General features: G+C 31.4%; 1 long non-coding RNA gene across 1 annotated transcript; it reads right to left on the reverse strand.

The window, feature by feature from the left end:
* Nucleotides 1-579: 579 nt before the first annotated feature.
* LOC107058639 (uncharacterized) lies at nt 580-4,192 on the reverse strand. Its single transcript, XR_001472185.1, has 2 exons — nt 4,086-4,192; nt 580-3,207 (listed from the first exon to the last, which is right to left on the reverse strand). It is a non-coding gene; the product is annotated as an uncharacterized lncRNA (long non-coding RNA).
* Nucleotides 4,193-16,267: the final 12,075 nt, after the last annotated feature.

Below are 16,267 nucleotides of genomic sequence, written 5' to 3' on the forward strand. Positions count from 1 at the left end.
TTTAGAAATTATGAAAATAACACACACATATACATATGCTAGATAGAGTACATGAAAGGAGTATCATTTTCACAAAAAATAGGATAATATATAAGAGACATTTTCTCACATTAGTGAGTGGGTGGTACAATGTCATTGCAATGAAGAAGTTGATAATATTGCATATATGTGAGAAAGCAAAAGCATTTGCTTTGTGTATTACACAAATCTCAACAACATATGTTCATGTGGTAATTCTCTTCAAGTTGGTCATAGTAGCCATGCAACCATTACGATCAGCAACCAAAATGCCATAACAAACGTGACCAGTACCTGCACATTATTTTTTTTTGGAATCATGCATGTTAAAATCCAATTTGAAAATAAAACATAGCAATTCTAGAAGAAGCTTAAATAGGCATAGTCAAAATTAAATTATGATGGAAAAGTTCTCCATGGAAACCAAGAACTGAAAATCTCTTCCCTTTTGTAAGTTCATCTGTAAAATCAGGAAGAAAAATGATGCCTTACATAAAAGAGAGGACACTTTGGCAAATCCCCCTTACTTACTGAACTCAGATGATTTTCTTGCTATAGATTACAAAACAAATACTTTCTAATATGATAGCACCATCTATTAACTACAATTTTCAAGTATTTCTTGTTGAGTAACAATGTCACGCGTAAATATGAGAATAAGAAGTGCGTCTTCTTCTTGCCAGTTCTAAATATTCCAAGTGATTACTTTTGCTTAGTAGGATCAGATCAGATGGTAAGTGCTCAAGCCTCTGTTAGTGTTCTCTCTTTATCAGGTATCCTGAGACATAGATACAATTCTAAACTAATTAATAGACATAGAAATTTGTAGGCTGTAATTTTTTTTAATAGTAACCTATCTCATTTCAGCCATAAGCACCTTTTCTGTCCATCTTTTTACCTCAAATCAACAGCTCCAAAATGGCGAGAGAACTCTTCAATGTTAGTAATATCCTCGCAGTGTATTTTCTGCCAACAGCTTGCTCAAACATGTCGGACACTTCCTATGCTAATGCAGTGAGCCCCAAGACCAACTCTCGCAATAATAGATGCTACATCTTGGAAGCATTTGTCAAAGAAGGATTATCATCAACCTAGAGAGAAATCAGTAATCATGTTAGCTTGAAGTCATCTGTATAAAAAATAATCACTGAGAAATATAAAATTGATTCAGGAACGTTGAATTATATCAAGTGACTAATATGCTCTGCCTATTAAATTTATGAGATTTAAGCTATATCTTGTACGCTAAGTTTCAACATTAAGTTACATGACTTAGCACACCAATAAACATAGGGCAAGCATGCTCCTTATAGGAGAACCATATCTATTAGTGAAGCTTGACGGTCACTATTAAACTTTTCTTAAAATGTAAGCAGGGATGGTTGTTAAGCCTGTATTGAGAATCTTCCGGGTGAAGCAGAAGAAGGGGGAAATTCTTGATGATGTTCAGCAGGAAAGAAGAGAGTAGCCATACCTTTCGAGCTAGCGTAGAGCAGTAGGAGACCAGTCAAATGTTTCATGCAATAGCATGAAATAATTCTTACTAAACTAAAGAAGCAGATGAAGCATCAAATCTTGGATACGAATACATGATATCACAAAGCACATCTTTAAGATGAATTTCATATTACTTTAAGTACTCAAAAGATTCTCATATGAGTTTCTTTCATACAATAGAAGAAAATACCTTTCATATGAATCTCATATTACACCAAATACTCGAGAATTTTGAAAAATCAAGTAGGAACAGTTGAACTTATGCAGTAATAAAAAACGAATCTCACATGACCGTTTGAATATCGAACATAACAATCAAACATCTCATTATTGATGTATAACAGATAAAGATTGTAATTTAACGGGATGAGAAAATTGAAAAGATAGATGTTCAATGTATACTACCTAACCTAAAACTCTATAGTTGCTCAATAGTATTTTTTTTATTAGGTTGCATTAGCTCGTAGGTTGATATTTTTATATATTGCTCAATTCATTGGCATTCAAATCTTTACTTAAAATACAACCTATGATGATTCCCTTCCTCTCCAGGTATTCTCTTCCTTGCGAAAAGCGAGTGTGAAATGCCTTATATAATTTCTTAGCGACATTCTTTTCCTTGACAGAAGATTTGATGGTGTTGTGGTACTAAAGAAAATGAACTATATCAAATGGAGAGTGCAAGATGACTATCCCATGTGCAGATGCATAGAAAAATTGGTAGTAGTAGCAGAGAAAAACAATGAAATCTCCATAGCGTCAAGGTTGCTAAGTACAATATATATGACCTAGGAAATATTTTTATACCAACATAAATCAAATCAAAAGGGTAATATACTTTAACACTCAACAATATATCTGCCGTCTGCTCCGGCAATCAAATATGTCGAGAAGAGTAACCTATTTCTTCCCTTATACATAAAAAAATGCAGGTTGTTAATACTAACTACGACTCCTATACAAAGAGGACTTACCAATTAAAATTGATCAAATATATATATTCTTAAGAGATTGTACTTCTTCTATCACCAGTAGTTATAGAATTCTTAGTTACATTTATTTGTTCTGTATGGAGAGACAGGGACAACAATAAGAGGGAGGGGAAGAGATAAAGAGAAAGATGAACTGAGAAGTTGGGACAAAGTGTGAAAATATGACACAAATACAAGATGTGTTTGCCTTTAGAAGCCTTGCAATTTTTACTAACTGCAATAACCATACTAAAAATATGAATCAAGAGATAAATTATCATACCAAAGGTTCTTTATTAGACTTTGTAAGAATTAGGAGTTAAGTGCATCTTTAGATATAATCCTTTCTTTTTATCAAAACAGCTTAAAAATAGACGACACATTGGGTTACTTGTAAATCCAACAAATTGAGGCGATAAAAAATTCTCAAAATCAGCATAACCATCTTTGTACTCTTTAATGATTGATCAGACCACTGTAAAATGCATGCCTTTGTACCTATATCAATTTATTCTTAAGAACAAAACATGTGTCACAACCAATAAAGACAGTGACCACAACCTACAATAAATAAGACAATAAACCAATAGAGCAAGTCAAACTTCATTTCACATCATACTTACCTTACAATTATTCAAAACAACCTTGTCATTTGATTCAACTTCCGCAGTAAATTTCTTCAAAAAAAAATCCAAATAAGACCTTGATACTTCATCACACCCTGCACCCATTGAAAAGAGCATTCAACATCAATTGAAATATTCTCAAAAAAGCTTTTAGAAAAAAATAAGTCAAAGTAGCTATAAATTTCATATTTTTCAAGAAAGGAAGTGCGGAAAATGACAAAGAGAGGCAATATTTTTCTAACAGAACTACATGCCCCATTGATAGACTTTATAAATACTATTCAATAGAACTAAATATTCTACTTCTCGAATTCATGAATGATAGATGAGTATTTTGTAAAATAGCATCAGTCAAAAGGCCAAAAAAACAACAACCAAATATTATATAGTTGTTTCAGGCACAACAACAAACACATGGTGTGCATCAAGTCATCAACTAACTCAAAACAATAAGATTTAAAAAGAGTGTAGTTCATACCATTCTAGTTAAGTAATTTGTAATCAAGTCATTAGATGCACGAATGTCATTTATCTTTCTTTCAACACATACATACAGTGGCGGAGACAGAATTTTTAATAAAAGGGTTCAAAATCTGAGAAGTAAACACACGAACTAGTGGAAGGGGATTCGACATCTACTATACATACCTAAAAAATAATTTTAACATTGTATAAATAGAAATATTTTCCGTCGAGGGATGAACCCCCTAAGTATATGCTGCCTCCGCCCTTGCTGATACATATATTATTTACTTTCCCCATATAGCCATACCTACAATCTTAGTGTGAAGAACAGAATAGAAAACAAATAGATTGTAGCAATATAATGTTCCAATTTAGGGGGAAATGAAAATAGAGAGAGTATATAATGCATCCACAAATCAAACAGAGCTATAAACTCAGTGAACGTAGAAGAACTAATAGAGACCCAGCGAAGTGAATGTTAATAGAGAAAAAATAGTACAAAACTCACGTTTGAGAACAAAGAAGGCAGCAAGCACAGGAGTTGTAGGCAAACTCCAAGAGCCATGGCGATGATATTAAGGTAAAGTGAATTGGACACCTCTTATAATTGATACATGTGTCTTGAATAGAGTTATGTTTATCCCAAATTTGAAGTACAATTTTCTTTGCACATTGTACGGTTAGTTTGATGCAGTGTTGGTCCTTTTAACTGTCATTTATAAATAAGGGTAATATAATATATATATATATTTTTTTTTTTTTATTTTTTTTTTTATTTTTATTTTTTTTTGCTTTAGACTATCTATTCTATTGAGCCGTCCCTGCAACCTACCACAATTTTATTGTAGTTCATATTTTACACTAACATAAGTAAAGTTTGGATCAAGAAAATATTCTCCAAAAGAAAAGGGATTGATACGATAGTAAGAGGAATACTAATTATTTCTGTGTAGGACAATAAACAACAAAAATAGAAAGAAATAATTAAGGAAAATAAAAGAGATATATGTTTAACTTACTTTTATCTTTAGTAGGAAAGATAGTACATGCAAATCAAAATAGGAGGTGTGAAAGAAAAGAGCCTAGCGAAATTTTTTTCCTGGTGTGCTTGCATTGCTAATTTATATTATTATATAATAGAGAGTATCAAATTGAAACAAGTGTGTCTTCGTCAACGTATCTATTTTAATAAGGACATTTTTGAAAAAACTTTTAAAAAATTATTTCTTTTATTCTACTAAAGAGAAATTTTTCCTTCGTATTTGATGTACTATACATTGCTAATTATATAGACAAAGAAGAGTAACTAATTGTATACTTTTCCCTAATCAAGTAACTAAATGTATACTTGTCCCTAATCAAGTAACTAATTGTATACTTGTCCACACTCTTATTGATTGTTATGTAACAAACTCTTAATTGCATAACAAGAAAATAGAAATAAATATATACCAAGAATCTTCTAGACTATCTTGTGCAAAGCATGTGAGGAAGGCCTAAAATTAGTTCAAGTGAGCATACTATGTCCACGTGTATAACACATGTATTTGGAATACATTTCTCCATTAATTTGGAATACGATCGAGTGTGAGTCAGATAATTAAGTTGTACAATAACTTCATGACCCTAACCTATCGCGAGTTGTAACAACACTAACTCATTGGTAGTGTCACGACCCAACCCACCAGATCATGCGGGCACCTACTCTAACACCTAAGTAGGAGAACCCTTGATTCCCAAACAGTTAAAACATGCGGAATATTAAGAAAACTAAGATAAAAGAAGATTCATGTAGATTTTATAAAATAAAGAATTTTAAACAACTCGAGTTAACTTATAAAGTAATTAACTCCCCCAGGGATCTAGTCTAAACAAGTACAAGAGCTTCTTAGATTACACGATATAACATAATAATAAATGACGCAGCTCCCACCACATGGAAGAAAAGATTGAAGTTGTTACCTATGAAACATCACTGACCCTGCAATCAGACTATGCCAATGGCATATCAAGAGTAGTATCAGTACAACCATACGTACTGGTAGGCATCATTGGTCAACCAGATACCCACCGCATAATATAAGAAATAAACTAACAAGAAACATGCAACAAGACTGTTCATTCCTCCACCTTTATATCCTTCTACTCTTACCATTCTAAATACTTTACAACATACTAGTACACTTAACTCTAACCCCTTAATCGCTCCGTTCTTGATCATAGTTTAGCCATTCTATCCCTTAGAGAGGTTTCTGGATGTAACCACTACCAACCTGGCCAACCACTCACGTCGCATACCCTTACTCTTTACACATCACCACTCAACCCTTGACTCCATAATACGTTCTATCAAGGCATGTTAACTGTTTCAATACAAATCCCCTTCCAGGGTAATACTTATCTATTTAACAATTACGACCTAATGCCACTCCAATTCTAAACTTTACGAACACAGACCACCTCTCCAAAGTAACCCATAGTAAATAATTGGACCCTCGGTCTCCGCTTACCATACCACATCCCGATTTGGACATGACCATTCACCGTTCGTTTATTAACGAGACATATATATAAAAATTAAAAACAACATGGTACGCACACATATACATGACGCATAATTCAGTTATCACTTCAGGAGCATTGTACAATTCCACATCCTCAATAACAAGTAGATACAACAGTACAATGGTCATCTCATGGAACCTACACCCAAACTGTTAGTGTGTCAGAACGTGAAATCCGATCCAATTAGTGTGTCGAAACGTGACACTCGATCCAATATATGTGTCGAAACGTGACACCCGATCCAGTGTATGTGTCGGAACGTGACACCCGGTCCAATCAACACAACCACAATCACATTCACACTCATAATGTACATACTCATAATCATGCAATCAAGTGTTGATTCATGGCATACAATTGTTCATTCATATTCATTTCATTAGGTTTGATCAATAGTTCTCATTCACATACATGCATGCATTATAATGAAGCAATTACCAATATATATTACATAAACATGAAATCAAACCATCACTTACCCCTAGTTCATAGGACGGGGATTCCCCTACGGTACACATCTTATGTAACAACTAGGAATTAGGTACAACTATCCCTTTTTCGGTGCACAAAGGCTTACGCATGAATTCTACTGTCAATTATCAATATACTACGCAGTGAACATGGATTTAAGACTACTCAATTACATAAACATAGCCTACCTGGGGGTCAAGCAATTGCAGAGGGATTGTAGCTCCAATCCTGGCTTCCAGACAACTAGACGGTGGATTTTGATCGGAAATCTGCAAGCTATCGACATCATTACGCTAGAAATCTCGTTATCCTTCCTTTCTAAGCCTAGAGCAGCCTTTTGAGGGTTTCTGGGGTGATATTCGCCTCTTTTTGGTGTTTTAGGAAAAAGAAGAAAATAAGACTTTGCGTTATTTAAATTATGTCCCGTACATCCTGCGCTGGCACGCACTATCCCGTTGGAGTGCCGCCGCCCTAGCGGCTTCTGGCCCACTCTGACGGGATAATGGGCCCAGTTTCCCCTGACGTTTTTCCTTTCCTAAATAACGACGGTTTGGGTCGTTACAGGTAGGAGAATCAATTACTAACCCGACCTAAAAAATAATTCTCAAAAATTTGAAAATTGTAGTACCAAAACTCTAAATATCTTAAATAAGGGGATACAGCCCCAACCAAGAAAACAATAAACTAAAGTCTAACAGATGTCCCCGTCCAAAAAGATGGACAGAGAACTGGATAAGAACACATGGCAGCACGGAAGATTAGCTCACCCTTGGATTCAAAGTCATGCATCTCTCAACTGAGGTCTCGAAGCAACCGTCTGAATGTGCTTTGTACTCCACAAAGAAAGAGCAAGTGTAGTATCAGTACACAAACACCGTGTACTGGTAGGATCATACGGTCAATTCCAAAATACGAATATAAACAAGTAACTAACGAATATAAACAAGTAACTATAGTATAGTAATACAGCCAACACATAAATATCAACAGTCACAACTTTATGAAAATTACCAATCACAATCCGTACATTAACCAATGCATGAAACATGTCTACATGATCACAAATGCACATACTCAGTCCTTTCACGGGATCCACACACAAATTGTTCATATATCGGTGAGGTACCCAAGTCAACTGGTGTTAGTATTCATATCAGATGTGGTATCTGAGCCAAAATCGTTAGAATTTCTATACCGATGTGGTACCCGAATCAACCATCAGTCACAAACATCATACACAATCACAACCTTAATGAACAACTAATTTGAAACCACAAGTAAATAGACAAGTTCATTGCATGAGATTATCACATGAAGTCATTTCACACTCCCTCTAGTTTTCATCATGTGCATTGCACAATAATACTACAAAGCAGTTAACATGCATACTTTACATGCTTTGGAGAACAACAAATCATCACCTACCTCGAATCAAGCCTTAGAAACTCTAAAGAAACCAAACGTTATCTTTTTGAAGTGTCTTGGCATGTTCTTGGTCTAAACAATAATAAAAATACAACAATCAATCAATAATGGTCTAACAATACCTGGATTGTAACCGTATCCTAAATTACAGGCCAATTTATGATCATTCTACCTAACAAGGGTTCTTTCCACCATTAATTCAAGTTAAAATCCTCCCACAAGAGTAACCCTCTAGATTCTAAGGCTTTAAAAATAATGTACAAGTTAATAGAGTAATTCACATACTTTTACCGAAGAGATTGGTGGAAAACTGTAAAAGAATGCCCTAAATCATCTTTCCTCTTTTCAAGAATGGAATGCAAAAAATAAAAGGATTTTGGAAATTTTTCTGCATTATATCCTGACTTACCCTGCTATAGTGGTGTGGCCCGCTATAGCGGCATCGCCATAACGGTCCAACTCGCTATAGCGCCTGCAAAGTCGCCCCGCTATAGCGCTGTGACACCTGCTATAGTGGGTTGCACGTAATCAGAGACTTATAAATCTTCCCAAAAGCCCATGTTTACATACATTTAACCCTTGATGTTTCATACTAACCCCTTCACGCCAAGTTCGATACCGGGAGTTTACTCCAAGAATTTAATTCTACAAGGTCCTATGGATTCCTTAATGTTTTGGCTACTAGAAAATATAAACCAAGATTAGACATATCACCCAACCCATTCCTGAATTTCCCTAGACTTTACCTCACCCAGATTTCATATAAGACTGACCTAACCTAAAACTTTCAAGTTTCTACCCAAAAGGGTTTTTAACCCAATTCATTCACCATTGGTCTACTCATAATGGTCGAAATGAGTCATTATAATAAATACTAATTTACCCATTGCTCGTCCCCGAGTGATCAACAAGAAAAACTGGGCTAAGTTTAAAAAGTGTAGTACCTGGATTCTTAAGAAAATAAGGATACTTGTCTCGCATGTCCCTCTCGATTTTTCAAGTAGCCTCCTCAATCAAATGATACTTCCATTGAACATTTACTGATTTGATTTGTTTCATTCTTAACTTCCAAACATCCCGATCAAGAATCACAATCGGTTCCTCTTCATAATGTAAATCTTTATCTCCTACTATTGAGTCTCACTTGATGATAAAATCTCCATCCTTATGGTACTTCTTCAGCATAGACACATGAAAAATTGGATGAACTACAGACAAGTTAGGTGGCAATGCTAACTTGTATGTCACCAACACCACATTGTCCAGAATCTCGAATAGACTAATATAACGAGGGCTAAGCTTATCTTTTTTACGAAACCTCATGACTCCTTTCATAGGTTACACCTTTAATAAAATCTAATCACCAACCTCGAAAATTCATATCCCTTTCCTTATGATCTGTATATTCTTTCTGTGTACTCTGGGCTGCCAATAGCTTTGCTTGAATACTCTTCACCATTCCTAGAACTTCCTTCACTAAATCAACACTTAAATATTTCACATCACCAGCCTCAAGACACCCTATGGGCGATCTGCATTCCCTCTCATAGAGTGCCCTAAATAGTGTCATATCAATGTTGGAGCAATAATTGTTATTGTAAGAGAACACACATAAGGGTTAGAACTGACCCCAAAGGCCTCCAAAATCAGTTACACATGCTCTCAACATGTCTTTCAATACTTGAATCGTCTTTTCCAGTTGACCATCGGTGCGTGGATGGAAGACTGTGTTGAAGGTGAGTTGAGTGCCAACACCTCATTCTACCTACCCTAAAACTAATAAGTGGATTGAGTATCACAGTTTAAAATGATAGAAAAATACACCTCAGGCAACCTTACTATTTTCTTGACATAAATCCTAACCAACTATTGAGAGTTATAATCCACTCTGACTGAAATAAAGTTGGTTGATTTAGTCAACCTGTCCACAATGACCCAAATTGAGTCATACTTCCCCAAGGTCTAAGGAAGTCCCACCACGAAATCCATGGTTGTTCTCTCCCACTTCTAAGATAGGCATTCTCTGAAGTAAACTTACAATTGTTTGATGTTCATAATTTATTTGCTGAGAATTCTGACATTTAAATAGATACTCATCAATATCTTTCTTCATTTCAGGTCACCAATAAAGCTTCCTCAAATTTTGATACATCTTGGTCACACCCAAATAAAATGAATATCACAAATGTATGAGACTTGCTAGCATATTCTGTAATCATCAACTCGAGGAACAAAAATTCTCCCTCTAAAATTGAGCACACCACCTACATCGAATGTGGTGTCCTAGGCCTCCCCAGGTACCATCCTATTCCTGAGTTTGTTCAAATCCTGATCCTTGAATTATTTAGTCTTGATTTCTTCTATGAAGGTGGACTTAATTTCAATAATGGCTAACACTCCACTTTTTTTGAGATTCCCAATTGCATGAACTTAGACTCCAAAGTCAGAATATCTCTGGACAAGGGTCGCTTAGACACCCTCAAGCAAGCTAGACTTCACATGCTAACTGTCTTTCGGCTCAATGCGTCTGCCACCACATTGACCTTATCCGGATGGTACTAAATGGTCACATCATAGTCCTTACAACTCCATCCACCTTTTTTTCAGATTTAGATCTTTCTAAGTGAACACATATTGCAAGCTGCGATGATTAGTGAACATCTCACACTTGTCTCCATAAAGTTAATGTTGTCAACAGTGTCAACTCTAAATCATGGGTTGAATAATTTCTCTCATGAACCTTCAACAACCTTGAAGCATAGGCTATGACATTCATGTCCTGCATCAACACAACACTCAAACTCGAATGTGAAGCATCACAATAAACAATGAAGTCCTTACCTTTCACCGGCAATGTCAGGATGGGAGCAGTGGTCAAGAGGGTTTTTAGCCTTTGGAAGTTTTCTTCACACAGGTCAGACCACTCAAAGGATACCTCCTTCTAGGTTCAGGAAATTACCTTCAAATATCATTTTGTTTCATTTAGGACTAAAATATCACTCAAGTATCACTATTTTCCTCCAAATATACTTAATATTTCAAAAGTCTCATTTTCTCCTAATTGACATACCATATCATTAAAGCCTCAATTATTTTAATGATAAATTTATTTAATTCATCAAACTTATTTAACTAAATCTTATGACCAAAGAATTCTAAAAATAATAATAATGAGAAGGACAGGAATATTTTTAAAAATAGATATTTGTATTTCTTCTACATTGCGAAATAGATAGATTATTCATCTCTGTGTTGAAGCATTTATACCTAGATTGCCCAAGTTAATTTTATATTTAAATAGGTGAGATTCATATTATTATTATTTTCAAATATATATATATATATATATAAAATAGAGAGTATCAAATTGAAACAAGCGTGTCTTCGTCAACGTATCTATTTCAATAAGGACATTTTTGAAAAAACTTTTAAAAAATTATTTCTATTATTCTACTAAAGAGAAATTTTTCCTTCGTATTTGATGTACTATATATATATATATATATAATATATATTGTACAAAAGAAACAAGAGAATTAAAATATATAAGTCACGTGAATATATAACACTGGATATAGGGAAATTCTTAATAATATTATATGTATAAAAATAAAGTTCTCTTATAAAAAAGACATAAAATTAAAAATAAGTTTGTGAATGATTAAAAAATCAGATTTCATCTCTAATAATTGAAATGTTTATAGTCTTTAAGAACAATTACTACTAAATAGAAAAAGAAATGCCTTGAACTTTCGAAATGACAAATAACGAATGAGTATAAATAAAAATTTAAGAATCAAAAAAGTCCTTATTGATATTTTTTTTAAAACGTATACAACAAAAACACGATAATTAAAATGTACCAAAGAAAGTAATGAGTTCACTAACGTGTTTAATCATTCATCCTATCGTTGATTAATCAAAATTGAAATTGATGTCTATTATTATACTAAATTAGAAGAGTTAGGAGTATTTACATATGTGCTTAATTGTAATTTATGTGGAAAAAAATAATGACAATTTTAATAATTGACTTTGCTTTTTAATATTTGTGATTCTACATATCTTTCAATAAATGAATTAAACAAAGTAATAAGATTTAGCAAAAGAAAGTAATATTAAAAGTTTAAGAAAATGTTAAACAACACATAATTTAAATTCTAAATGTAAAGTTAAAGATCTAAAATATAATATCTCTAGCCTAAATATTAAATATTAAATTCGTAATACTAAGCTCTAATATAATGATTTATATTGTAAATTTTAATCTTAAACTATAAATTCCTAACTTGCAAATATAAACTTTTAGGCTTAGATATAAATATTATTTCATGCATTTCATTTTATTTAGATATGTTTAAGTAAATATGAGATTTAAAAAATAATTTAATATTTTTAAAAAAATTAACTAAAAATTGTAAGTTTCTTTTATATAGTTTTATCGAAATAGTTTATAATGATCAATTTTCGAGACTGTGCTCGCACGGGCTAATTCCATGTAGTTTAAATTTAAAAGTGGAACAAAAAGTGAGTCGTGTTGAAATTTTTCCACATATTAAAGAGGGCTATATTTATTGAATTTTGTATCAAAAAGTGATGATTCCCCAAATATATTTCAAATTTTGATTAAACACTAAAAAGAAATGGTCCATTACAAAAGAATATGGTGCAGTGTATATGGCTGTTTTTTCTTAATTAGAGGTCTCTAATTTGAGTCTTGGTATGTAAAAGTCTTTGATAGAGAATGTTACCTCCCAAATAGGACCCTGCTCGGCACAAATTTTATACTCCTTCTGTCCCTAATTACTTGTCCACTTTTTAATTTTAGTTGTTTCTAATTACTTGTCCATTTTGACAAATCAAGAAAGGACAATTTTTTTGTACCTATTATACCCTCAACTAATTACATTGAAAAAGGTAGAACTTTTTGAAAATCTTAAATTTTTAATTCATCCACTTCATAATTAATAGGGGTAAAATGGTAAACTCACTAGGTCAATTATTGTTTTCTTAATAGGTGTTTCAATTCAAAAGTGGACAAGTAATTAAAGACAAAAAAAGTATTAATCGGCCTTAAATATAAATACCGCACATCGAATTGAAGAAAAAAATGGTCCCGCACCATTTTTACGACCAAGAATACAATGACGTGTTGTTATCTTTCTTACTCAAAAAGTCCAATTGATGAGGTGTATAATTATTTACAAAGCGTGTACAATGAATATTTTTTTTATAAATTATCCTAACTAATTATATTTTGTAAATTTAAATTTAACAAATAAAATTTTATATAGCAGGTCTCGCAGCTATTAAATTTTCAAAAGGGCGGTGTCCATTTCTTGTGCAGACTGAAAAGCTTAACGCAATTGATAGAGGTAATCAAGCAATAATCGAGAATCGACGGTCTGATTTCACTTAATAGCAAATTAAACCAACAGAGAAGTCAACAAAAATAATATAGGAAGAACATAATAAATATTTCTTAATTTACTAAAATAAACGAGCAAATGGGAAAATTTTATTTTTTAATTAAAGACCGAGAAAAAAGAACTAAAAAAGAGTTATACGATAGATAGAAAAAGTAGAGTAATATATTAACAATTCCTAATTTTGAAAAGGACACAAAGAAAATATTATTTTCTTCCGAAGTTACTATGCTAGATATATTATTATTGTTAACATTCTTTTCAAATTTTATATATATAAACTATATATATGTGCTCATTATTTATTATTTGTTTTCCTTTTTTCTATTTGTGGAGTGGGTTGGCTAGAAGGTCTGAAAATTCTAAACTTCCTTGAAAGTTAAGATTGCTAATTTGCTATTATTTGCCTAGTTTTGCTTTTTTTCTTTTTTCTTTTTTTTGATGGTTGAAAAGTTTTGAAAAGTTAAAGTAAGCTTTGAAATTAAACTTAATATCTTTCTAGAATTTATTTTTTTATATATATTATCCAATATCTCTTTTTTTAACGCGATTAATTTATTGACTTTCTTGAGTTAATAACACATTTTGCATGTTTAGTTAGATCTTCTAATCTAGTGTAATGAATGATAACGTGAAAAATTCAGACAGAAGATCTAATTTAAATGTTTTAGGAAACAAATTAATTAGATTGGTATAAAAGAAAAAAATTAAGAATGAAATGTTCTTTTTAACTAAAAAGATAATTTTATTTTTAAAATTCAATTTCGAAATTTTTGATTAAAAATGAAGTAATGTTTATCTTATTAATAGTAGCTTTTGGCGATCCTTTAAGGTTGAGTTAATGTCTTATTAATCGACTTATTAACTTTATGAAAATAGTGATGTTAGGAGAAAAAAACAGAAAAATAATAATAAAAAGAATCAAATCACATGTTTTCATTGGCCTAAAAGTATATTATTATGCACAATCAACATGTAATATAATATATTGTAATATTGTCCACCACATTTCATGTGCACAAAGCTCAAGAATAATAATTCAACCAAAACAAATAAACAAAAAAACTCAAGAATAATGAAAACATATTGCACTGGAACGTGGCTAAATAATGGAGTATTCTGACCACATTTTTATTTTTAATAAATTACTAGTAAACACCTCTATTAAGAGGATTTTCGGAAATTCAGTAACTTTTATTCCAAATTTTGTATTTATAGTGAAAGTTGGAAACCAAAAATGACAAAAAAGAACATAATTTCCATATTTTCGTGCTTTACTTGAGATTGATTTTTTAATTTTTTTTTAGATATAATAGTAAATATACTCTTTGTATTTCTAATTTTAATATTTATACATTCTAATTTTAATAACATGTATAACGATGTTATTCCTTACTTTTTGAAATTAATAACTAAACCCCTTATATAATGTAAATTTTACGCAAAGGAATATTCATCCAATTAAGTAAATTTAAATATTTGAAGGGGGGAAGTAAAAAAAAATCAAAAAAAATTAAATTTGAGAATTTTCTGTATAACTCTTTTTTAGAAAAATACATATAGAATGTTCAAAATGTACAAAAGTTATTACTAGTAATTAATAGTATATATTATGAAATAATTTGTGATTATTTTCTATTTGATTTGTTTGAAATATACATGTTTCAACAGAAAATTAAAATCAAAGGCATGAATTAAAATTTTCAATAGAAATGATTATGCTCTTTCTTTAATTTTCATAAAATTAAATTTTACAAATTTCTATTATTAGTTTTAATTTGTCTTTTAGTTATTCTATTTTAATGTATTAATTATAGCTATATATATGCCCCGTACTTTTCAAATCTAACCACTTTAATAACCTTGTAAAATAATAATATTATTAAACCTAATCTTTTGTAGAATTTTTATAAATGATATGTAATTATTTTATTTTAAAATATAGGGTATATTACTATATTTGAAGTTGAGTCATATTACAAGGATATTTAGTATAATTTATCATTATATTTTATATAATGAATTATTAATAAATGCATATTAAAGCATATAACAGTTTTCTTTCTACATTTGGTTCACTACTAGATACAGAGGTTTTTTCGGTCATGAAGCAATGAGAAATTCGTATTTGAAATATGATTTTTCCACCTTATTTCTATATCGAATCAGTTCATTGGAAAAATACACGGTGAAAGATAAATTCCCAATTAAATTCAAAAAATAATCATTGAACAATTTTCTTTTCTCACCAATGCAATTTAAATTAAATCTCTGAAAATAATAACGTTTTTCTTTTTAAAAATGAAATATCAATGAAAAATATATATTATTTTATAGTACTGGTTATTATCCTGTTTAGTTCCCTAGAATTTTAAAATTCTTTTACTATCATATTATAACCAAAGGGGATTGACTCAAGTCTTCAAGTTTTTCATGTACTTTCATAAAATATTGGAAACATTAAAAAAATAAGTTAGGGTATACAGAAGAAATGATGTTTATGTTTTCTTTAAATAAATAATTGCTTCATTGTCTTAGAAAAGAACAAAATAATCAACATAGATAGTAGTAGGATGAATGAGATTCCTCTATTCTTATTTAAAAGATCTCAAATTCGAGCTTTGAATAAAAAAATAAAATTATCTTTAAAGCGTCGTCTCAAAAAATAAGTCTTACAATACACAAATTTAAATTAATCAAGGCTCTAATATCAATATTGAATGGAAAAAACCCTATATAAATTAGGGAAAAATTGTATATAATAGCAAACTATTAATTCAAATTAAATATTATAAATATACTT

This window comes from Solanum tuberosum, unplaced genomic scaffold (assembly GCF_000226075.1).
Source record: "Solanum tuberosum cultivar DM 1-3 516 R44 unplaced genomic scaffold, SolTub_3.0 scf00560, whole genome shotgun sequence".
In the NCBI taxonomy this organism is placed as follows: Eukaryota; Viridiplantae; Streptophyta; class Magnoliopsida; order Solanales; family Solanaceae; genus Solanum; species Solanum tuberosum.